The sequence below is a fragment of the Triticum urartu genome, chromosome 1A (genome assembly GCF_056163025.1).
Source record: "Triticum urartu cultivar PI428250 chromosome 1A, HENAU_Tu73, whole genome shotgun sequence".
Classification (NCBI taxonomy): domain Eukaryota; kingdom Viridiplantae; phylum Streptophyta; class Magnoliopsida; order Poales; family Poaceae; genus Triticum; species Triticum urartu.
In genome coordinates this window covers 419360046-419386607 of record NC_141873.1, presented here as the reverse complement: position 1 = coordinate 419386607, position 26562 = coordinate 419360046, and the positions used below count along the sequence as shown (strand labels likewise).

General features: G+C 47.3%; 1 pseudogene; it reads right to left on the bottom strand.

Annotated features, from left to right (window-relative positions):
* Window positions 1-1390: 1390 nt before the first annotated feature.
* Window positions 1391-10735, bottom strand: LOC147991491 (uncharacterized; annotated as a pseudogene).
* Between the last annotated feature and the right edge of the window lie 15827 nt (window positions 10736-26562).

Here is a 26562-nt window from a genome sequence, read left to right as displayed (position 1 = left end):
GAGAAAGGTTTGGTATGCTAGAGTTGCTCATATGGCACTTGGAGGTTGTCGAATGTGTCGACGGACAGGATGTTGAGCCCTGCACCGCCATCGATGAGGGTCTTGGTAAACTGCACATTGCTGATGACTGGGGAACACAACATCGGGAGGACGCCGGCGGTGGCCGCGCACTTGAGCTGATCTGCCGAGTTGAAAGTGATGGCGCACTGGGACCACCTGAGCGGGCGCGCGGCCTCAAGCTTGGGGAGCACTGCATTCACCTCGCGAGCAAACCATTTGAAGATGCGCCGAGAGGCTGGGGCCTAGGTGCCGCCCAAGATGCAGGCGATTGCACGCGGCTCCTGGAAGCCCCCAGCTCCCTCGTCCTGATGATGATCGTCGTTCCTTCTTGGTGGCGGCAGCGGGGGAAGACCGGCGTTGCATTGGGGGCGATCCTCACGAGGCTAGTCCCTCCAGGCCCCCTCACGAGGATGGTCTTGCCAGCGGTCCTCACAAGGCCTGTCGCGCCATTACTGGCGCGGGCCACGGTCGTCCCAGCGTCCGCCTCCACGTTCTCCTCCGCGGCCGTAGCCCCGGTCACTGCGCTCAGGACGTCGACCGTAGCGTCCTTCTCGTATGGATCTGAGCTCTTGGCAGTCGCTGGTGTTGTGGGTGTTCAGGTTGTGGAAGGCGCATAACGGTCGGCTGTTCTTGGATGACTCGGGCTGATCTCTGCCCCGTTTGGTGTCGGGCTCCGCCGCTAGCACCGCTGCTTCCTTGCGCTTCACGTCCTTGGCCTTGACTTTCTTCTCCTCTGTGCCCGCGGCTGGCAGCTCAAGGAGAGAGGGGCGCCCCTACTCAGCTCTTGCGCACTTGGTCGCCAGGTTGAACACCTCCTGAGATGTGCAGAGCTCCTCGTGGATAGCGATCTCTTCCTTCATCTTGACATCACGGACGCCGTCAGCGAACGCAGAGATGATGGCCTCATCCGTGACCTTGGGGATCTTGAGGCGGGTGTTGTTGAAGCACTGGATGTACTTCTGGAGGGTCTCCCCTGGCTGTTGCTTGATACGGCGCAGGTCGCCCGCGGCCGGCGGGCGGTCGCGAGTGCCCTAGGAGTTGGCGATGAAGTGGTCGCGCATCTCGTCCCAAGAGGAGATCAAGCCATGCTGCAGGTTCAGGAGCCAAGTGCGGGCCCCGTCCTTGAGAGCCATGGGAAACTAGTTTTCCATGACTTTCTCGTCGCCGTTGGCTGCTTCGATGTTCAGCTCGTAGAGCTGCAGGAACTCCGTGGGGTCGGCGGTGCCATCATAGCGAGGAGGCAGATCCGGCTTGAACTTTCCTGGCCAGGCGACGCTGCACAGCTCGGGGGTGAAGGCGCGGCAACCGGCCATAGTTATTGGGGCCCGCTTCAGAGGTGGAGCTTGGTCTTGATGAGGTCCACGCTGCGCCACCGCGGGCGGCGCGCGGTCTTGATGAGGCGGTGCGGGGAGCGCGGGTGCGGCTCCTCGCAGCCGAGGGATTTCTTGGCAGCTTCTCTCTTCGCGCGCGGGAACCGGGCGTGGCGGATCACACCACGGGGCCATGCACCATGGTGCCAAGGCACCGTCCTTGGGCTGGGGTGGCGGAGGCGCGCCTCGGGCCTCGTCGCCCGTGGCCGGCTGAGGGTGAGGCACAGAGACGGATAGCGCCGAGGAGCCCCCTGCGGCACGGACGAGCTCGGCGACGCGGTCGAGCCACTCCTCATAGAGGTCGTCGACTAGGCGGTAGCGCAGGAGTTCGTTTGCGGCGAGGAGTGCGGTCCGCACCTCCATGGGAGCGTGGCGTTCATGGAACAGAGAACCGGTCGGGGTCAGCGATGGAGTTGCGGTGCGACCGTCCTGCCGTACCGAAGGATGCGGCAAAGACGCTTGCTGCTCGTTCCCCACCGGGCCGGTGGCGGCGTTGGCGGCGGGAGACGGAGAACGACGAGGTGGCCCACCAATGGGGGTCGTCTGAGCAACGCGGGCGGTGAGGGCAGCCTGACGATGGGGCGACGGAGGGACGAACTAATGGAAGGGAAGCTACGGCGCACCCCTACCTGGCGCGCCAAATGTCGGTTGTGGGGTTCTGGCAAACCCTTAAGGTTCGAACACTGGGGTTCGCGCGAAGTCTTTTCCTCCCACCGATCTATGCCCTAGCTCGCTAAGATCTCGCGGATGAACTCGACGAACTCGCAACACAGGAAGGCACAAGATTTATACTGGTTCGGGCCACCGTTGTGGTGTAATACCCTACTCCAGTGTGGTGGTGGTGGATTGCCTCCAGGGCTGATGATGAACAATACAAGGGGAAGAACAGCCTCCTAAGGTTGAGGTGTTCTTGTGCCTGGCTAACTTGTGTGGTTCTGGATGGTCTAAAAATGATCCTCCCTGCCTATGATGGTGGCTAGTCCTACTTATAGGGGCCCTGGTCCTCTTCCCAAATATTGAGCGGGAAAGGAGCCAACAACGGCGGGCAAATTTGAAGGGCGACAGCTAGTACAAGCTATCCTGACAAAGGCGGTCTCCGCCTATGAAAGGCTCTGTGGTGACGCCGTCTTGGGCTCCATGATGACCTCCGTCTTGTCGTCCTTCTGGTCCTGGCCTTGGTGCACCGATATGGAAACCTTTGCCTGATACCTTGGTACTCCTCGCCTGCGCAGGCCTCCTTAGCACCAAAGAGGAAACAAGGACGATGCGCGCGCTGGCACCCTCCTGGCGCCCGCCTGGTGCCGATCGTCATGGCTCACATCACGAGAGCCTCGTGAGGTTTGCCTCACCTTGATATCTCCGCTCCTCGTGAGCCTACCTGACTAGGACACTCCAAAGGAGGTCTTGCGTCGTCCGCCTCGTGAGGCTTGGCCCCTCGCGAGGGTCTTGGATGCCATGTTGATGAAGATGGGTCATATGGCCTGTTGGCTTAGCCACGCAGCGGGCCGCAGGCAGGCAAGTCTGGGGACCCCCGTTCCCAGAACACCGACATTCATCATGAGCTTCTCAGCCTTCCTGAGACTCTGCATCATGAGATTGCCACAGTTCAGGGGCGCTTCTTCTGGGCCGGCGAGGGCGATAAGCAGAAATACCACATGGTTCGCTGGTCGGAGATCTATAAACCGCGAGACCAGGGTGGTCTCGGGATCATGTCCTCCAAACGCATGAACATAGCCCTCCTAACGAGGTGGTTGTGGCGGATTGCCAACAGAGAGGGTGACCTGTGGCTTCACCTCATTCAGCAGAAATACTTTCATGGCCAGCCTCTCGCCTTCTGACAGCGGTCCGGAGGCTCCCAGTTCTAGCAGTCCATCATTCAGCTCCTTCCTATCCTCCGCATCGGCACCTCGATTGCGATTCGATCGGGCACCGCCATGATGTTCTGGTTCGATAGATGGGCTGGGGACTTGCCCCTCGCGGCCTGTTTTCCTGACCTGTTCTCCATCGTGTTTGACCTGCGGATCTCGATCGCGACGGCCCTTATTGACTTAGGGCAACTCGTGTTCCGGAGAGCGTTTGGCCCGGCTGAGAATGTTGATTGGCATGAGCTGCTGGAATGCATCGCGCTACACGAGCCTGGTCTTGAGTTAGAAGATGACCATGCCAGGTGGCGTCTAGAGCCATCTGGGCAATTCTCCACTAAGTCTCTATACCAGGCCATCGCACCATCGATGGGTCATGAGGCGCTCACCACCATCTGGGAGATCCAGCTCCCCTTGAAGATTAGGATATTCTTGTGGCAATGGATTCGCGGCCGCCTCCCATCCGACATGGAGGTCCTGAAACGCAATGGCCCAGGTGATGGGCGGTGCCCGCTCTGCGGGCCTGAAGAGGATTCGAACCATATCTTCTTCACCTGCGTGTCCGCGCAGTTCCTATGGAGTAGTTTCCGCAGAATAGTGGGTGGAAGCTGGGACTACAACAACTTCCCCTCTCTCTTTGCGGAACTCCAGGCGTTAGCTCCCTCTGTTCGCCACATTAGGTGGCTGATCATCGGGGTGCTAACCTGGATGCTGTGGGCTGTTAGGAATAAGCTTGTGATTCAGTGCATTCCTCTTCGTCGTGCTACTGACGCTTTGTTCAAATGGTCTGGTTACTTACAGCTTTGGCGGCCGCTTAGTCGTCCCCGGGAGAGAGACGCCATCACCTCCATCATCACCCAGCTTCGTTTGATGGCTCTCCGGATGGCCCCACCGCTTCCCCCACCACCACCGGAGCCAGGTTAAATCTTCTCCACCTCACCACCGTCGTTGTGTTTGTTGTGTGTGTCGTGCGCCGGTGTTGGGCTTGTTGTGCTGTGGCCACAGCTGAACCTGGGTTTCATCTGTGTGTGTTCGTCGGACCTGCCTGTGGTGGCTTTGTGTGTGTGTGTGTTTGGTTGGTTGGTACCTTGATAACTTTGTGCTCAGTGGTTGCTTTATTTATAAAGCAGGGCGAAAGTCTTTTTCGGTAAGCAAAGGCAAAAGGACATGCAACATAAGTGAGAATTCGAAACCTACGTGATATGGATGAAGATTCTCTGTGTTGACAAGTAGTATATCACTTAAGACAGAAACTTCTTGTGGAGCACGAACATATGTTAAGGTTGTATCCATTTCTGCTGAAGAGAATTGAGTTTCTACAGAAACAGTAGGAGTTATTTTCAAATGGATAGCAGATTCTGCTGGGATAGCTGGAGATTCTTTTAACAGAACTGGGAAATCTCCCAGAACAGGAGGAATTTTTTTAAGGCCGTATTCATTTCTGTTGAAGAAAATTGAGTTTCTACAAAATCAGTAGGAGTTTCTTTCAAATGAATAACAGATTCGGCTGAAGCAGCTGGAGCTTCTGTCAACGGGGCTGGGAAATCTCTCGGAGCAGTAGGTGTTTTTTTAAAGGCCATATTCATTTCTGTTGAAGAAAACTGAGTTTGTACAGAAACAATAGGAGTTCTTTTCAAATGGATATCTGATTATGCTGAGGTAGCTGGAGCTTCCTTTAATGGGACTGTGAAATCTCTCAAAATAGCAGGAGCTTTTTTAAAGGACATATTCATTTCTGTTGAAGAAAATTGAGTTTCTACAGAATCAGTAGGAGTTCCATTCAAATGAGTAACATATTCTGCTGAAGTAGTTGGAGCTTCTTTCAACGTGATTGTGAAATCTCTCAAAATAGTAGGAGTTTCTTTTAAGGTTGTATTCCTTTCTATTGAAGAAAACTGAGTTTCTACAAAACTAATAGGAGTTCCTTTCAAATGGATGGTTTTGATGAAGTACCTGGAGCTTCTTTCAACGGGACAGGGAAATCTCTCAAAAGAGCGGGAGTTCCTTTTACAGGGACAGGAATTTCATTCAAAATAGCTGGAGATTCTCTTAGGGAGGGAACTTGGTTCGCCACATTAGGTACTCCATTCACAATATTCAATGTCTCTTTTCCCACGGGAACCTCAATGGCAGTCTTGGCACAATTCCACTGATGAGTTGCTCTGCTTCAGGCCGAGTTGCACCAACATGGACAACTCTCGGCTTATTCTCCTCGACATATCTTATGGTTTCTTTGGAGAACTACAACAGGAATAGAGGAAAGCAAGCAGATTAAAACTAGGAATGGAAGATGCAAAGACAACATCACAAACAGAACATAAATTACTGTGTAGCGAGAACTTAAAAAAGCAGGATGGATGCCTTCATCAGTTATACCAGAAGGAAAAGTTGTGGTTTGCACAAGAAACTTGTCTTTTATTTGTATACCTGGTGGAGTAGTCTTTTGTTTTGCATAGTAACTACAATTCAGTTGGCAGTGAAGTTAACAAAACATATACTTAAAAGCAAGTGTAATTTAAGCTACAAAAACCTAAAACTAACCAAAGAATATGAACACTGAAAATATGTTTTCTCTCTTCCTCAAAGCAAGCTTATCTCCTCCATTGGATCAATACAAGAAGTAATACACCAGGAGCCAGTTGATCATGAATGAATCACATGAGTGGACAAGAGAATTTGTGATGGTAGATATGATTTTAAGTTGCTATTATATCTATCAATTTCATGAGAAGGGGGCAGAAAATTATTTTTAATGACATACACTCAGATCATCTACAGACAAAAGGAGGATACATCAGGAGCACAATATCTGATTGGGATCAATTTTGAATTTGGTAAGCCACCATTATCAGTATTTAGAACTATATCAACTTTGAGTTACATAAGTTGGTGCTTTGCAACCATTACTGTCCAATGATGTAGTACTAGAATCAGTTAATTTCATATGTAATCTTTGGAGTCCAATAAATGTCATAATCATGTTACTGAAAACTAATTAATATCGTATGGTATTCTTTAGGAGTCAATAAATGCATCTCCTAAGAGCATTAAGAATTGTCTTCCATTCCCGCAATAAGTTATGCAAGTTCTTTAGTTTCCTACTTTCTCTTTGTACTCGAAGGTCTGTACCATGAGGGATTTCAATACTTTGATTCAACCATAACATGTTGTTAACATTCATCTTTTCACTGCTCACTAATAATTTGATGTGTAAATCTAGAACTACACACAAGACAGTGCTAAATCAATTCAAAATAATCATACCTTCCAGTCGATCGGCCAGTGGAAGACTACACACAACTATAAAACTATAGTTGCCCTTGGAAGAATAACTCCAATATTTGGTAGAACACAATATCTTTTTGGGGAAGTTGTTTTAACCTGGTCAAAATGTCCGATCAGTAATTGATGCTATGATGTATTGTATTATTCATTATGTCAAGTACTCCCTCTGTAAACTAACATAAGATCGTTTAGATCACTAAAGTAATAAACTAGTGCATTGCTGATTGTATATCTATGCAATAACTAAGTGCAAAAGCTAGATGACAGCTGTCCAGCATATTTGTGCATCATATGTTATCATTATGACAAAAAGGCCACACATAAACATAAATATAAGTACAAATTGCATGCCAACCTTGAATGCAACATACTCATCTCTTCTGTTCACAAGATGTACAGAACATGAACTTTGCTTCTCACCTCAACTGTCAATAAGAAAAAAAGATATAATATAAAAAATATGTAAAGAATGCATCCAGATTACTACATAAATAAAAATAAATGGTATGGAAATTCTAATGGAGATTTTCGTTTCAAACGTTCACCATGCACATGCAACAGATCAATTTGGATAAGGGGATGGGACCTCGGTATCTCACAGTCCCAAACTCCTAATACAGGGAAGAATAAAAGGCAACACATTCCCATTTAGTGCAAGATCTAACAGAATCACGTGTAGTCAGTTAAATATATGTTGTCATTGGCGGATAAGGCATTTACTCAGATCATCTTTGTAGCGACTCGATCCCAATGGATCGAAGTCTCTGTGCTTAAGTGTCATCCCTGGATCGGTATGCTGACACACACGGTACTTGAGGATTTATAACAGAGTTCAATCACACACTTATTACACCGAGAGTCTCATAGAGAGTACTTATTACATAAATATGGCTGAAGGCCAACTAAATTAAATAACTACTTGAAGATAAATGAGTCCATCCAACTCCATGGCAAAGCTGAGTGCACGACAATGACCTATCGCACCTAACTCCTTGTCTGAAAATTTTGCAACATGAGACGTTGCAGCCGCATAGGTCAGCACATGGAATATGCTGGCAAGATCACACTATAGATCAATGATGAATAACAACTATCACTACATGCATATTTGGCTGGTGGAGGCTCTAAGTTAAATTTTTGCATAAAGCTAATTTTTTCCTACAACAAAGGAATAAATTTATTTACTACCAAGTTAAATTATCCATATAATAAAAGTTCCTCCAACTCAATCCCAAATTTCTAAGTACAAAATATTAACCCAACAATTTCATTAAACAGAATGATGAGATCAACAAATAATTCACTTCTAGATATCCAAATTGTCCATGACCGGGGACACGGCTAATCATGATTAGTTTGTATACTCTGCAGAGGTTGCGCACTTTTCCCCACAAGACTCAACCACCTCCATGATCAGAAGATTGAGACACGATCTTCATGAAGAATTAACTCTTTACTATGGGTAGACCGGTACACCTATTTTCCCCTACATCTGCTAGTCCACCACTGAAAGAGGCCACACAACTTACTCAACTATGCCAGAGCCCATAATGTCTTGTGGCTGCACACGGAAGTTTCTAGGCATAAATAATTATATGATCCCTTTGAGCCTGGGTGGCATTCCATAGGATGATCACACAGGTACTCCGGGATCTCCTAGGATAACACAGATTCTCCAGGTGCCCGCAACCATTCCACCCAGTTGTGTATTAAAGTTTCCACCTTAAGTTACCCTTAGTTATTAACTCTCATAACTTGCATGATTCTCACATACCAATCCCCATCTACGAGCATGGCTAAGCAATATGAGCATAACGTATATTCCCGGGGTGATCAAAGGTAATAGGTTCCTACCTCATGAACTACATAGCATAACCACATGTTCCCAATCCTACTCATGCAATCTTTGAGGGTTGAAACTAATGCATAAAAACTGGGAGGGTATGATCAAAGTGTAGCTTGCCTTGTTGACGATCGGAAAACCCTGGAGATTCGTAGTAGCAAGCTTCGCACTCCGGAAAATCTATCGTAGACAAACAATAGCATACATAAGCACTCAAGCATAAGATGCAATGAAAACCGAAGAAAACGATTCAGAAAACTCAGAATTAAGCGAATAAGACTTTTCAAATAGAAAACAATTTCTAACAGTACCTAAATTATGTGGATTAGATCTTAACAGAACTTTTAGGTCAGGAGCTTCGATTTGCAAAAAGAATCAACCAAATCGGAGTTACGAAACTCAAGTTATGATCAAAAGAAGTTCAAATTTAAATCTGTTTGAAATCAAATTTTAAACTTTCAAAAATATTGTTAAGTTGGTTATCTGGATAGAGGGGATTATAACGAAGAATTTCGCATTGGTTTCATCGAATTTGGATAAACGAGCAAAAAGTTGTGATCGTTTGAAAAACAAGGGCTAATCTATAAGAAAAGTAATCACATCTGGGTCCTTGACAGAAAACTAAAATAAAAAGAAAAATATGCCGAACGAATGTTCACTACCGAAACAAATCTAATGAATCTGTTCACTACAGAATCTAAACGAACAAACGTTCGCTAAATAACTAAAATAAATACTAAATCGAGTTTTAAAAGAAAAACCGAAACTAAAAAACGAATCGGACCGGGGTGGCGGTTTTACCGGTCCACGGCGGTTCGACGTCGGCGGGAAATCCGGCGGCGGCGAGCGGATCTCCGGTGGCTAAGGGGCCTGGCGCAGGCGGCGGTGGCGGCTCGGAAGTGCGGCGGTGGCGCGAGCGGCGGCAAGCGGTGCAGCGCGGGTGAGGCGAGGCGGCGGCGCTAAGTCCGGCGGCTGCGGCTGTTGAGGAAAAGAGGGGGGTCGGGGCACAATTTAAAGAGGGGAGGGGGTGCGGCGGCTTGGGAGAGGGGCCAAGGCAAGGTGGCAGCGGTCTCCAACTGGAGTCCGGCTTGGGGACGATGGCGTTGGCGGCCTAGGCCGGCTGGGCTGGGCGCGGCCCAATTCAGTCGGCCTGAAACTTTTTTAAAACAATATTTTTTCTAGAGATATGAAAAACATAATAAATATATTTATAAAAATTCCAGAAAAATTCACATAGTCCCTCCTAATTAAATGGGCTTAGCTGAACATTTTCTGGGCCTAAATGCCTAAAATAAAAATAAAATTATTAGTGCTGATAAAAATAAATAAACTTGTAAATAAAATCAAATAAAATATATTTTTATTCAAAATTTAATTTCCAATATTTCTTTGCTGTTTTTGAAGAAGTCCTTTTATCTTCTCTCTTTATTTTATTTATTTGAAATAATTGGAAAAATATTTTGAATAAATCACTTTGATCCAATTTGCCAATTTTGAAAATTCAAAAATGGATTTTTGAGAAAACCTCCAACTCTCTCAATTGGTCCTTGAGTTGCTTAAGGTTTCTAAGATCAAGAATTTCAAATAAAACAAATGTGAAAAAATGCATGATCTAAATGATAATATCCAAATTGAAAATTGGGATGTTACAATCTTGCAAGATCTAATGGAATCAGAGATATAACATGTTTGGTATAAACAGGGAAGTAACTAGCCTAGTCCTATCTCCCATGCAGCTTAATCCATTATAAAATGAACACAGCTTCAAGTATAGTGAACAAACACGCACGGAATGTAGAAATCTCAATTCACCAAACGCATAGCATATGCAGCAAACTTAAGAACACAACTCATGCTATGGAAACTACATCTTCAAAAGCCACAACCGGCCACACTGCTGCCACAGTAATTCCACCGGGAACAGGGGCGGAGGAGCTACAGTGGCAGGCTTAATCTGGTGACACATCATAGATGGAGTTTAGTATGAATGTATGATTGATTCACCGAGACATCGCGCTAACTGACAAGAATGACACATGACCCACTAATCAGCTGCGGAGTTGGACTGGCTACTGATCAGGGGCACACCGCGCCATGAGCAGAGCAAACCGAAGCATCGACGCGTCACTCACAACCACAAGCGCGTCGCACCGAGACTACCACTGATTTTATGCGCTACGGCACGCTCCGTCCATCCAGCCGCGGAAGGATCGGGAGGGTAGAGGAGGAGGAGGAGCAAGGGACTGAACTGGATACTTACAGAGGAACTGGAGGTCGCGGGGGCGGATCTCGACGAGGCCCTCCCCGCTTGCCATCGCTGCCACTTGACCACGCGCGCGAGAAACATCGCCATGGCATGCCGCTCCTCCTCCTACCGCTCGCTGGTGAGTGCCCTGGAAGGTGGCGGCTCGAGGTCGGCGCAAGTATCTATCCCCGCCGCGGCGCGCGCGCGTGTGTTCGCCTTTCTCGCGTCCCCATCGGAAACGGGGGGCTGAAGGCGACGGACATGCAAGTTCAGAAAAGGGAAATCCCTAGCGAACCCCCTCTCCCCCGCGCGCTGCGCTGGTCACCACTCCGGCGCCGGCGGCCACCCCTCTCGCCGTCGTCCACTCCGGAGGCGGCACCCACCTCCCCGCGCTCCATGGCATCTAGGGTCTCTCTCTCTAGCTTGTTTTCGTCCGACTCTAACGCTCCCATGGCCTCTCCGCCCCGCGTGGAGCGCCCGCCTTCCTCCCCTTCCCCCGCACCGCCGCGACCGCAGCTCCGGTCCACCATCATCGTCCCCGAGATCTTGGGTACCCCGTTCGGCCCAGTGGTTCATGGAGGCGAGGAGGCGGGGCCCTCCCACGCCCCGGCTCCTCGCCCGGCGCATGGTGGCTGGCAGACCAAGCAGGCTCGGCGCCCTCGCGTGGTGCAAGCGCGCGCTTGAAAGGATCGGGAAGAGGTGTCTAGAGGGGGGGTGAATAGACTCTTAGCAAGAAAAGTTACAGTTTTAATTTTTTTTAAGTTGAAGTGGAGTTTTGGCACAAGTTTAAACATCCACAATACATATCAAGCAAGCATGACAAGATTATATGAGCAGCGGAAAGTAAATCGTGCAAGTTGCAAGAATGTAAAGGGATGGGATTGGAGTGTGCAAACGCAGTTGGAGACACGGAGATTTTTGGCGTGGTTCCGATAGGTGGTGCTATCGTACATCCACGTTGATGGAGACTTCAACCCAAAACGGGTAATGGTTGCACGAGTCCATGGAGGGCTCCACCCACGAAGGGTCCACAAAGAAGCAACCTTGTCTGTCGCACCATGGCCATCGCCCATGAAGGACTTGCCTCACTAGGGTAGATCTTCACGAAGTAGGCGATCTCCTTGCCCGTAAAAACTCCTTGGGTCAACTCCACAATCTTGACGGAGTCTCCCAAGTGACACCTAGCCAATCTAGGAGACACCACTCTCCAAAAGGTAAAAGATGGTGTGTTGACGATGAACTCCTTGCTCTTGTGCTTCAAGTGATAGTCTCCTCAACACTCAACTCTCTCTCGTAGGATTTGATTTGGGAGAAAGATGATTTGAGTGGAAAGCAACTTGAGGAAGGCTAGAGATCAAGATTTATGTGGTTGGAATGGAATATCTTGACATCAACACAAGTGTAGGTGGTTCTCTCTCGGAAAATGTATGTTGGAAGTGTAGGCATGTTCTAATGGCTCTCTCCACGAATGAAGAGTGGGTGGAGGGGTATATATAGCCTCCACACAAAATCTAACCGTTACACACAAATCACCAAACTCGGTGGGACCGAATCATATAACTCGGTCTGACCGATTTAGTTCAAAATGTGAACGTTAGGATTTTCGGTGGGACCGACATGATCAACTCGGTGGGACCGATGTGCTAGGGTTAGGGTAAAGCCTTATCTCAGTTGGACCGATTACACAAACTCGGTGGGACCGATTTGGGTAATAAGAAAAACAGATAGTTGGCCAAGCAAACTTGGTGGGACCGATTTCATATTTCGGTGAGACCGAAATTAATGCAATAGGCAACAGAGAGTTGGCAAGCCCATCTCGGTGAGACCGAGATCCCATCGGTGAGACCAAATTGATTAGGGTTTCTGGCAGTGGCTATGTCAAGAGAACTCGGTGGCGCCGGATAGAAAGTTTCAGTGGGGCCGGGTTTGACTTTTGGTTTGGGATAAATGTGGAAGTGAGAGAGTGGTTGAGGGCTTTGGAGCATATCACTAAGCACTTTGAGCAACCAAGCCATTAAGCAACACCTCATCCCCTCTTAATAGTATTGTCTTTCCTATGGACTCAATGTGATCTTGGATCACTAAAATGAAAAATGTAGAGTCCTGAGCTTTGAGCTTGAGCCAATCATTTGACTTCATCATCTTGAAGGGGTCCCACATCCTCTAGTCCATGCCACTCCACTGTTGGACTTATCTGACATATGCTAGATGAAAGTATTAGTCCAACAAGAGATATGTTGACATTATTTACCACAATCACCCAGGGAGCACTTGTGCTTTCAATCTCCCTTTTTGGGTAATTGAGGATAACATGCATCAAAGCTTTAGATAAAGATATAGACAATAAGAAGTAAAGCTTTGGAGAGACATGTAACATGCATAGGCTCCCCCTATATGTATGCAATCATGTAAATATGGAATATAAGAGCATGTGAATGCATAGCATGACAGATTAAGCAATGTGTTACATGTATCTTGTCTATATGCATCAGAGCAAAATATGTAAATATAGGAAATGTACCTACATGCTTATGAGTCTTTCTTGCAAACAATATGTACATCAGCAAGAAGTCCTCATGCACATGAGTGTGATGCATATACTTACCTTGTAGTCTTGAGTTGGCTTAGGAGGAAATGAACCTGAGCAAACAAGGTTAGATAACAGATACGACTACAAGCCAGAGCAAACAAAAGAAACCACAAGAGTACCAAGACTGGGATGACATGTAGTGAGTGTGTGTTTAGTACTCTATTTGATATAGACATCTCCCCAAAAGGTAAATATATGCAATGAATTCATAGATTTCCTTCCCTGGCAGTTTTTCTCCCCCTGAATCTTGTATTGGATAATGGGAGAACATAGGGAAACAAAAATCAGAGCAAAACATCTCATAACTATAACATAGACATGTATTTCCCCTCTTAAATACATGTGACTTCTCTCCTCTTGAATACCAAGCATCTGGGGCCTTTGATGTGATTACCTCTCTCTGCCTTTTTCTCTTTCTCCCCCTATTTCTTTGTCTCCCCCCTTTGAAGATAATAAGCTTTGATGTGATCTCTCTCCCCCTTTGACATCAATTTCCGAGAAGGGATCTTCTGGAGTGTGAGTCAAATAGGTTTGGTCCTTGAGTCACAAAGCAAAGCAGCATATAGATTGTGATGCTGGTAGAGGACAAGAATCATCGAGTGGAGCTGGAATAAAACTATAGGAACAAATGGAAAATTGTCTTCTCTACAGTGAAATCGGTGATACCGAGTTGTGGTCTTCAGTGGAACAGAGTTGGTTCGGTGTGACCGAAAGCAATAGATCGGTATGACCGAGTCCAACACAGAGAGAGCACTTGTCACCTCAGCTCACTAGGCAAATAAGATCTCACAAAGATTTGCAAGGAATTAACTGAAAGATTTTCAAGGAATTGGATGCAGAGAAATGCAGGACTACAACAAAGAAAAGAAAATCTAGATGAAGTATGCAAAAACTCAAAGAAACACTAGAGAACTTCATCTAGAATCTGGTGGTGACAAAGTCACCTATGTTAGACTATATTGACTGAGGAGTCAAGTGAGAACACTTAATCGTAAGTCATAGTCATCGTTTAAGCTAAAAATGGGGTTACCATTTTTCGTTTAAGCATTTGATGTATTCACATCTTGTTGAGTTGCCTTGACCTATGTCTTGAGGTAAAGCTTCTCTAAGATGGAATGACATACCTTGGGTGGTGGTGTTGATCTTGATCATGTAGTTGAACTTGCGTGGGGTGCTCAAAGTTGATGTAGCACAAGAATGGTTGGGAGAACCACTTGAAGTTGAGTTCATCTACCTACATGGGTTAGTTTTGCAAGGAAGAGCACTTGTGTATCCAAAATGACAATCATGAAATTTGATACATAGAATTTGCCAAAGGATATGTTGAAGGGTTTCATGCTTCCTTGTTTTAAACCACCATGGAGTAGAGACTTGGTGATGTAGAGATTGCTCAAGATGTGATTGAGTTGCAATCTCATAGATTTAGATTCATCCAAGTACCTAGAAAGGTTAGATAGCATGCAAGGGTGCAAATATATCCAAGACATATGATCATCATCATAAGAGAAAAGTCAAGGATTAGTCATAGGCTCATGCCTTGCATGTATCCAAATGGAGTTCCTACTCCAAGTTTGAAGCATCAATGATGTTCAATTCACCTCTCAAATGGCAAAAGACTTTCTCATCAAGCGGTTTGGTGAATATAGCCGCCAACTTCTTATCGATACGAACATGTGTAAGATCAATGTCCCCTTTAGCAACATGATCTCGAATGAAATGGTGATGAACTTCAATATGCTTAGTTCGAGAATGTTGCACGAGATTGTGAGCAATCTTAATAGCACTCTCATTGTCACAAAGCAATGGAACATGTTTCATATTGATCCCATAATCTTTAAGAGTTTGGGTCATCCAAAGTAATTGAGCACAACATGAACCGGCGGCAATGTATTCTGCTTCGGCGATGGATAAGGATATCGAGTTTTGTTTCTTGGAAGACCAAGACACAAGAGATCTACCAAGAAATTGACAAGTGCCCAAAGTGGACTTTCTATCAACCTTGTCTCCGGCATAGTCCGAGTCGGAATAGCCAACAAGATCAAAAGAGGACCTCTTAGGATACCAAATGCCAAAATTTGGTGTATGTACTAAGTATCTCACTATCCTTTTCACAGCCTTAAGATGACATTATTTGGGGGCCGCTTGATATCGTGCACACATGCACACACTTAGCATAATATCGGGATGAGAGGCACATAGATATAACAAAAATCCAATCATAGAGCGATAAACCTTTTGATCAACCGGTTTACCATCCTTGGTCAAATCAAGATGTCCACTAGTAGGCATGGGAGTTTTTGTACCTTTGCTTTCTTGCATGTTGAACTTCTTGAATAAGTCCTTGGTGTACTTTGTTTGAGAGACAAAGGTGCCTTCCTTAGTTTGCTTGATTTGCAAACCAAGAAAGAACTTGAGTTCACTCATCATAGACATCTCAAACTTCTCCGACATTAGTTTTCCAAACTTCTCACTCAAATGAGGGTTAGTTGAGCCAAATATGATATCATCAACATAAATTTGGCATACAAATAATTCACCATTAACCCTTTTAGGAAAAAGAGTAGAATCTATCTTTCCAATCTCAAAACCTTTTTCAATAAGGAACTTGGTCAAGCATTTATACCACGCTCTAGGAGCTTGTTTAAGACCATAAAGAGCTTTGTGAAGTTTGTAAACATGATCGGGTTTCTTAGGATTGATGAAGCCGGGAGGTTGCTTAACATAAACCTCCTCCTCAATCTCACCATTTAGAAAAGCACTCTTAATGTCCATTTGGTATAAAGTGATATCATGGTGATTAGCATAGGCAAGTAAGATGTGGATGGACTCCAGTCTAGCAACGGGGGAATATGTCTCACCGTAGTCCATACCTTCGACTTGAGTGTAGCCTTGGGCGACGAGACGAGATTTGTTGCGGACGACTTGACCATCTTCGTCTTGCTTATTGCGAAACACCCATTTGGTACCAATGATGTTGTGGTTGTTGTCGGGCTTCTCGAACAATGTCCACACTTGGTTTCTCTCAAAGTTGTGTAGCTCTTCATGCATGGCGTTTATGTAGGATCTAGAAGTAGATGTGTCTAGAGGGGGGGTGATTAGACACTTAATGCTAAAGTTGCAATTTTTAGGCCTTTTTGGTTTGAGTGGAGTTTTAGGCACAATTTCAACATGCACAATACATATCAAGCAAGCATGCAAAGAGTATATGAGCAGCGGAATGTAAAGCATGCAACTTGCAAGAATGTAAGGGGAAGGGTTTGGAGAATTCAAACGCAATTGGAGACACGGATGTTTTTCCCGTGGTTCGGATAGGTGGTGCTATCCTACATCCACGTTGATGGAGACTTCAACCCACGAAGGGTAACGGTTGCGCGAGTCCACGGAGGGCTCCACCCACGAAGGGTAATGGTTGCGCGAGTCCACTTTGGGCTCCACCCACGAAGGGTCCACGAAGAAGCAACCACCCACGAAGGGTCCACGAAGAAGCAACCTTGTCTATCCCACCATGGCCATCGCCCACGAAGGACTTGCCTCACTAGCGGTAGATCTTCACGAAGTAGGCGATCTCCTTGCCCTTACAAACTCCTTGGTTCAACTCCACAATCTTGTCGGAGGCTCCCAAGTGACACCTAGCCAATCTAGGAGACACCACTCTCCAAGAAGTAACAAATGGTGTGTAGGTAATGAACTCCTTGCTCTTGTGCTTCAAATGATAGTCTCCCCAACACTCAACTCTCTCTCATAGGATTTGGATTTTGTGGAAAGAAGATTTGAGTGGAAAGCAACTTGGGGAAGGCTAGAGATCAAGATTCATATGGTAGGAATGGAATATCTTGGTCTCAACACATGAGTAGGTGGTTCTCTCTCAGAACATATGAGTTGGAATTGTGTATGTGTTCTGATGGCTCTCTCCACGAATGAAGAGGAGGTGGAGGGGTATATATAGCCTCCACACAAAATCCAACCGTTACACACAGTTTTCCAATCTCGGTGGGACCGAATCAACAAACTCGGTCGGACCGAAAAGGTAAACCTAGTGACCGTTAGAGATTTTCGGTGGGACTGACATGCAACTCGGTAGGACCGATATGGTTAGGGTTTGGGCATAACGTAATCTCGGTGAGACCGATTACACAAACTCGGTGAGACCGATTTTGGTAATAAGCTAACCAGAGAGTTGGTCAGGCAAACTCGGTGGGACCGATTTGCTCTTTCGGTGAGACCGAAAAGTTACAAAAAGGAAACACTGAATTTACATTGCAATCTCGGTGGGACCGATCCGCTCTTTCGGTGAGACCGAAAAGTTACGAAAGGGAAACAGAGAGTTTGCAATCCCATCTCGGTGAGACCGAGATCCCTATCGGTAGAACCAATTTGCTAGGGTTTGGCAGTGGCTTATGACAAGTGAAACTCGGTGGCGCCGGATAGAAAGAATCGGTAGGACCGAGTTTGGCTTTGGGTTTAGGTCATATGTGGAAGTGGGAAAGTAGCTGAGGATTTTGGAGCATATCATTAAGCACATGAAGCAAGAGGCTCATTAAGCAACACCTCATCCCTCCTTGATAGTATTGGCTTTTCCTATGGACTCAATGTGATCTTGGATCACTAAAATGTAAAATGAAGAGTCTTGAGCTTGAAGCTTTAGCCAATCCTTTGTCCTTAGCATCTTGAAGGAGTTCCCACAACCTTTAGTCCATGCCACTCCATTGTTGAACTTATCTGAAACATACTAGATAGAAACATTAGTCCAACAAGAGATATGTTGTCATCAATTATCAAAACCACCTAGGGAGCACTTGTGCTTTCAGTTTATCCAATCCGGATCTTCCAATGCTTCTTCAACCTTCATAGGTTCAATGCTAGAGATGAATGAATAATGTTCACAAAAAGTAGACAAACGAGTTTTAGAGCGAGTGATTCTCCCAGTTTTAATATCATTGTAGATTTGCTCGACGGGATGGTCTCTAGCGACTCTTGCTCGAACTCGTGAGAGATTTTTCTTGGGTCGGGGTGGAACATCTTCTTCATCATCTTGTCCTTTTTCTTGGCCTTCTTCATTTTTGACATTGCCGTTCTCTTGTCGTGGTGGAGAAGGAGGTTGATGAGGTTCATCTTGGTGTACTTCCTCGTTTTCTTCATCTTGATGTGTCCCACTCGTGGATGCTTCGTATCAACTCTTGGTTCACCTTGTCGTGAGGTAGAAGCTTCCACTTGGACGGATGAGGTACTCTCCTTCACCTCCGTTTGATGGATCTTGCCAATAGACAAGTCTTGGATTGCTTTCGAAGGATCTTTATCCCCTACATCAATTGGCAATTGCTCTACTTGTGAGCCGTTAGATTCATCTAACTTCACATCTACCGTTTCTTCAACCTTTCGGGTGAAATTGTTGTAGACATGGTAAGTGTGAGAGTTTGAGCCATAACCAAGTAGGAAACCTTCGTGAGATTTAGGAGCAAATTTAGAACGACGATGCTTATCAAGAATGTAACACTTTGAGCCAAATATTCGAAAGTATCCAACTTGGGGTTTGTTACCGGTGAGGAGCTCATAAGTCGTCTTGCCGAGTAGCTTGTGAAGATACAAGCGATTTGTTGCATGACAAGCTTTGTCAACGGCTTCCGCCCAAAAGTGTTTTCGAGTCTTGTACTCATCAAGCATCGTTCTTGCCACCTCAATAAGAGTTCGGTTCTTCCTCTCAAAAACTCCATTTTGTTGAGGCGTGTACATAGCCGAAAACTCGTGTGAAATCCCTTCTTCGTCAAGAAAGGTGTCCACATTTGTGGTCTTGAACTCCGTTCCATTGTCGCTGCGAACCTTCTTGATCTTCATTCAAATTGATTTTGGGCCTTCCTAGCGAAGTTCTTGAAGATCTTTTGGACCTGCGATTTATCATCAAGAAAGAACACCCACGTAAATTTTGAAAAATCATCAACTATAATTAGATCGAATGAGTTACCACCGAGACTCTTATAGGCATTGGGACCAAAAAGATCCATATGAAGTAGCTCGAGTGGTCTTCTTGTGGTCATAATGTTCTTCACAGGGTGACTTCCTCCAACTTGTTTTCCTGCTTGACAAGCACTACAAAGTCTATCCTTGTCAAATATAACATCTTTTACACCAAGGATATTATCACCTTTAATAAGCTTATCAAGATTTCGCATGCCCACATGACCTAACCTTCTATGCCACAACCAACCTTTCGAGGATTTAGCAATTAGGCAAGTTCTAGGTTGAGCCTTTTTAGTGAAATTAACAATGTAAAGATCACCTCTACGTGTACCAGTAAAGAAAATTTTATGGTTATCTCTACGAAACACTTGGCAATCTACTTCAGTAAATAGGACACTGAAACCAAGGTCATCAAGTCTAGATACGGAAAGTAAATTGTAGCCAAGAGATTCAACGAGCATAACATTTTGTATGGAGCGATCATGTGAGATGGCCACCTTACCAAGGCCAACCACCTTACCCTTTGAGTTATCACCGAAAGTGACATACTTTCGAGGGCCGTTATTTTCAGCAAGCTCACGAAACATATCTTTGTCTCTGGTCATATGATCAGTACATCCACTATCAAGGACCCATTCCATTCCTCCGGCCGTGTAGTCGCGAAGATTAGATGCTACGTCTTGAGCTTGCGTTGGTTTTCCCCGCAGAGGAAGGGATGATGCAGCAGAGTAGCGTAAGTATTTCCCTCAGTTTTTGAGAACAAAGGTATCAATCCAGTAGGAGCCCACGCTCAAGTCCCTTGTACCTGCACAAAGCGATAGCTACTCGCAACCAACGCGATTAGGGGTTGTCAAGACCTTCACGGTCACTTACGAGAGTGAGATCTGATAGATATAATATTTTTGGTATTTTTGATATAAAGATGCAAAGTAAAAAGTAAAGGCAAAGTAAAAAAGCAAAACAATATTAAGTGATGGAGATTGATATGATGAGAATAGACCCGGGGGCCATAGGTTTCGCTAGTGGCTTCTCTCAAGAGCATAAGTATTCTACGGTGGGTGAACAAATTACTGTTGAGCAATTGATAGAACTGAGCATAATTATGAGAATATCTAGGCATGATCATGTATATAGACATCACGTCCGTGACAAGTAGATCGAAACGATTCTGCATCTACTACTATTACTCCACTCATCAACTGCTATCCAGCATGCATGTAGAGTATTAAGTTAAAAACAGAGTAACGCCTTAAGCAATATGACATGATGTAGAGAGATAAATTCATGCAATATGAAATAAACCCCATCTTGTTATCCTCGATGGCAACGATACAATACGTGCCTTGCTGTCCCTTCTGTCACTGGGTAAGGACACCGCAAGATCGAACCCAAAGCTAAGCACTTCTCCCATGGCAAGAACTACCAATCTAGTTGGCCAAACCAAACGGATAATTCGAAGAGACTTGCAAAGATAACCAATCATACGTAAAAGAATTCAGAGAAGATTCAAATATTATTCATAGATAGACTTGATCATAAACCCACAATTCATCGGTCTCAACAAACACACCGCAAAAAGATGATTACATCGAATAGATCTCCACAAGAGAGGGGGAGAACTTTGTATTGAGATTCAAAGAGAGAGAAGAAGCCATCTAGCTACTAACTATGGACCCGAAGGTCTGAGGTAAACTACTCACACTTCATCGGAGGGGCTAGGATGATGTAGAAGCCCTCCGTGATGATGGCCCTCTGGCGGAGCTCCGGAACAGGCCCCGAGATGGGATCTCGTGGATACAGAAAGTTGCGGCGGTGGAATTAGGTTTTTGGCTCCTGTTCTGATCGTTTGGGGGTACGCGTGTATATATAGGAGGAAGGAGTACGTCGGTGGAGCACCGAGGGGCCCACGAGGCAGGGGCGCGCCCTAGGGGGGCGCCCCCCACCCTCGTGACCTCCTCTTTGATCCCTTGCAGTAGGGTCCAAGTCTCCTGGATCACGTTCGGTGAGAAAATCACGTTCCCGAAGATTTTATTCCGTTTGGACTTTGTTTGATATTCTGTTTATCCGAAACACTGAAATAGGCAAAAAACAGCAATTCTGGGCTGGGCCTCCGGTTAATAGGTTAGTACCAAAAATAATATAAAAGTGGAAAATAAAGCCCAATATAGTCCAAAACAGTAGATAATATAGCATGGAGCAATCAAAAATTATAGATACGTTGGAGACGTATCATTAGCCATAAGACCAAAGTGTCTCATTGCATCATCAAGATCATAGTCACTATCATCATAGTATCCATGTTCAACATTATCATGTGATGGATCGATTCCTAGAGAGAGTGATTCATTAGAAGTATGACCGTAACAGTGTTCATCTCTATGAATTCTAATGACTTCGGAAATGATATTGCTAAGGATTCCAACATCTCCTTTTGCACTCGTAAGATTAGTAAGCTCAAATAAGCAATCACCAAATTTGGGATCATTGGAACTCATCTTACTCAAGGCAATAGACTTATGAAGAATCTCAAATAGATTTTTCAAGGAATAATTTTGGAATCGTTCCTCAAGATATCTCCATAAGGTGTAGGCACAATCAAGAGTAGGCAAGCTAGCAAGCAAGTTTCTAGGCAAACCTCTAGTGATTAAGTTGACAGTTCTAAGATTACGGATCATGTCAATAGACTCATCAAGGGTAGGATGCAAAGGATCAACATGAGGTGCACAAGGGCTAGTAATGTACTTGTTCAAATGATATTCATTGAAAATCTCAAGCATCTCATTTTTCCACTAATGAAAGTACTCTCCATCAAGTATAGGCACTCTACGTCTAAGACTCCCCAACGTAGACTCATCCATCTTCCTCCAAAGGTGTTTAAATGAAAGCAATGGAGACCAATGCTCTGATACCAATTGAAAGGGTCGAGTAGAGGTGTCTAGAGGGGGTGAATAGACTCTTAGCAAGAAAAGTTGCAGTTTTTAATTTTTAAGTTGAAGTGGAGTTTTGGCACAAGTTTAAACATTCACATTACATATCAAGAAAGCATGACAAGAGTATATGAGCAGCGGAAAGTAAATCATGCAAGTTGCAAGAATGTAAAGGGATGGGATTGGAGTGTGCAAACACAATTGGAGACACGGAGATTTTTGGTGTGGTTCCGATAGGTGGTGCTATCGTACATCCACGTTGATGGAGACTTCAACCCACGAAGGGTAACGGTTGCGCGAGTCCATAGAGGGCTCCACCCACGAAGGGTCCACGAAGAAGCAACCTTGTCTATCCCACCATGGCCATCGCCCATGAAGGACTTGCCTCGCTAGGGTAGATCTTCACGAAGTAGGCGATCTCCTTGCCCGTATAAACTCCTTGGTTCAACTCCACAATCTTGACGGAAGCTCCCAAGTGACACCTAGCCAATCTAGGAGACACCACTCTCCAAAAGGTAATAGATGGTGTGTTGATGATGAAATCCTTGCTCTTGTGCTTCAAGTGATAGTCTCCTCAACACTCAACTCTCTCTCATAGGATTTGATTTGGTAGAAAGATGATTTGAGTGGAAAGCAACTTGAGGAAGGCTAGAGATCAAGATTTATGTGGTTGAAATGGAATATCTTGACCTCAACACAAGTGTAGGTGGTTCTCTCTCAGAAAATGTATGTTGGAAGTGTAGGCATGTTCTGATGGCTCTCTCCACGAATGAAGAGTGGGTGGAGGGGTATATATAGCCTCCACACAAAATCTAACTGTTACACACAAATCACCAAACTCAGTGGGACCGAATCATATAACTCGGTCGGACCGATTTAGTTCAAAATGTGAACGTTAGGATTTTCGGTGGGACCAACATGATCAACTCGGTGGGACCGATGTGCTAGGGTTAGGGTAAAGCCTTATCTCGGTTGGACCGATTACACAAACGCGGTGGGACCGATTTGGGTAATAAGCAAAACAGAGAGTTGGCCAAGCAAACTCGGTGGGACCGATTTCATATTTTAGTGAGACCGAAATTAATGCAATAGGCAACAGAGAGTTTGCAAGCCCGTCTCGGTGAGACCGAGATCCCATAGGTGAGACCGAATTGATTAGGGTTTCTGGCAGTGGCCATGTTAAGAGAACTCGGTGGCGCCGGATAGAAAGTTTCGGTGGGGCCGAGTTTGACTTTTGGTTTGGGACAAATGTGGAAGTGAGAGAGTGGTTGAGGGCTTTGGAGCATATCACTAAGCACTTTGAGCAAGCAAGCCATTAAGCAACACCTCATCCCCTCTTAATAGTATTGGCTTTCCTATGGACTCAATGTGATCTTGGATCACTAAAATGAAAAATGTAGAGTCCTGAGCTTTGAGCTTGAGCCAATCATTTGTCTTCATCATCTTGAAGGGGTCCCACATCCTCTAGTCCATGCAACTCCATGGTTGGACTTATCTGAAATATGCTAGATGAAAGTACTAGTCCAATAAGAGATATGTTGACATTAATTATCAAAATCACCCAGGGAGCACTTGTGCTTTCAGCGCTCCGTGCCTTCCTCGCCGCCGGCAGGACGGGTGGCGGCGTGTGCTGACCGTGGCCCGTCCTCCCCCCGCTTCCAGGCTGTCGGTGGAGCTCTACGGCTGCTGCTATAATTACGGCAGCGAAGGCCACATCTCCAGAGAGTGTACCAACCCTACGCTCTGCGTCTGTTGCCGTGGACCTGGCTACGCCTCGCGTTGATGTACCCGACCACGCAGTCCGTCCCTGATGGAGCAGCCGCCATGCCCGCCGCCTGCTCTCCGGTCTGGGGTGGTCGCAGATTCGCCCGTGCAGATGCCGGCCTCGCCCAGGTGCTCGCCTTTGGTCCTGCCACCCCCGCCGTCGGGCCCTCCGCCGCCTGGCGCGGTGCGGCTGTGGAGTCAAGTGGTGCAGGAGCAAACTGCGGCGCGGTCACCGTCGGGAGAGGGCGTGGCTAGCCCGATATTCTCGGCGCCTTTCGTCTCGCCAGAGGGCCTGGTCCCTCGGGCGGGGTCTGATGGCGATGTGCTGGGGGAGGCGTGCTTCATGGAGGCGGCTGACGACACAAGATTGCTCGAGGCGGAATTGGCACGGGCTGTGCTGGTCACCGTCATTGGTACTAGGCCGATGGTGGATGTCGACTCGGCGGTGCGCGCGCTGCACGCGGAGTTTGGCGTCGAGCCGGCGGAGATGTATGTTCATCGCTTCTTCCCTGATGACTTTCTGGTGCTCTGCCACAACGGGTCTCTTCGTGAGCGCATGGTGCGTGTCGGGCGTGCGAGCGCGTCCTGGTTTGAACTTTCCCTACGGCCATGGCTTCGGCAAGCCCAAGCAACGGCGGCGTCCCTGCCTTTCCTGGTGCCTATCTCGTTGAGGGGTGTGCCTACCCATGCTTGGAGTCAGCGGACGGCGAGCACGGTCCTACGGGGCTCGGGTTATATCGTCGGGGTGGACGAAGACACGGCGAGCAGGGCGGACATGGCGGACTTCAGAGTTTGGCTACGCACGGATAGGCCAAGCCGGATTCCAAGGTGGTGCATTCTCTACATCGACGAGCCCAAGCGAACTCTCTGGTCGGAGGGGGAGGGTCGGCGACCTGCAGTTCTGCGGTGCTCTTCGGCCCTCTCGTATCCTATTGACATCATCGTGCTGGCGGACGACGTACTGGATGATGGTGGGGCGGCACCACCTGCACTACCCCCGTCACCTCCCTCTTCCCCGTCCGCGGGGGGCGGCGGCCATGGTCCTGGGCCTGCTGGGTCGAGAGGTCGGGGAGGCCACGGTCGTCGGGCGGCAGACACTGGTGGTGGCTTGGCAAGCACGACGGAGTCTTCAACGATGGTGGCACCGCCGGCGGCCGCGCGCGCCCTTGTTCAAACTCGTGGCGTGCCTGGGAGTCGCGTGGTCAGCAACAGCTGCTTGGCCAACGCCAGCGGATCCCTGCGGGCCTGGTGGATCAGCAGCTCGGCGGTGATTGGCACGGCGGCGCCCGGGATTCCCGTCTGCGGGCCCGCGCTGCTGTTGAGGTGACCGTTGGTTCCCCTCCATCGGTGTAGCTGGCTAGATGGGTATAGTTGGATGATTCGGGGCTGGCCGCTTTGCGGGTGGATGGGCCCAGTGCCTTGGGATTGGAGCCATGCAGAGCTCAGGGCCAGAGTGAGTCAGTTCAGATTGGCTCCATGCGTATTAGTCTTCTGGACCTGCCCGAGGAGGATTCGGCCGGCACTGTGATTGGCACGGCCTCAGAACTGTTGTCGCTATCCTGCGGCGAGACCGAGAGAAGCGCGCAAGTGGAGGCCTGGGACTTCTTCCAGGTCAGTTTGTCTGGTGGGGACTGCAGCCCGCCACCAACTCCGAGGGCTGACACGTCTCCCCGGGGTGTGGACCTGGCCCCACTTGTGGAGGAGGCCAACCGGGCACCGGTTCCCAGACCACGTGAGCCTCTGCATGGGGTGTTGGTGGCCCCACTAAGCATCATGGAGGCGGATCGAGCGGGGGACCCGAGGCCATGCACGCCCACTCCCATGCAGGCTGGAGACGTGGGCGAGTTTCACATAGATGTGGGTGGTTCTTGTGCAGATTTGCGCAGGCCGCTCTCCCCGGTCCTGCCGCGACCCTGCTCGTGCCGTTGCTAACCCGAGTAGGCAGGCAAGAAAGAAACAAAGGCTGGAATCCACGCCAAGACGCAGCGCAAGAATCGCCAAACATGCCGCTTCCAAGCAACAACAAGTGCTTATTAGGAAGCTGTGTCTAGCACATGAGGGTGAGGCAATCTCGGATGATGCGCTACGGATGTACGTGAACTTGTTCTCCTGCCCCCTCTCGGATGCGCACATCGCAGCGGTGGTGGCCCTGTTCGGTTGGGAGTCACCTCCGGCGCCTCTGGTGGATGGACCGTGTGTGGTCTAGCTGCTTGGTCAGCTTGGTGGTTATGTAGACAGTCTCAATGAGTATGCAACCATTGAAAGTGCTCGTGTGGAACATCCTTGGTCTCAATGCTCGAGCAAGAAGGAATGCGTTGTTACAGGTAGTGATGGCGGCCAACCCGGCCATCATCTGTCTTCAGCAAACTAACCTACATGATGTATTAGTGAACATCGTTCGGCAATGTCTCGGAAATAAATATGAAAGTTTCTTCTACTTGTCGGACGCGGGTACTCGTGGTGGAATTCTGGTGGCTTGGGATGAGTCCCTTACCCACCTATCTAACCCGCACTACACTAATCACACGTTGACAGCACTTGTTAAGTGCCCTGAGGACGAGCAGGCTTGGTAGCTTACATGTGTCTACGGCCCACAAGAGGAAACTGACAAGATTGAATTCATGCAAGACTTGGTGGATATACGGGACTTGCACAAAGGGT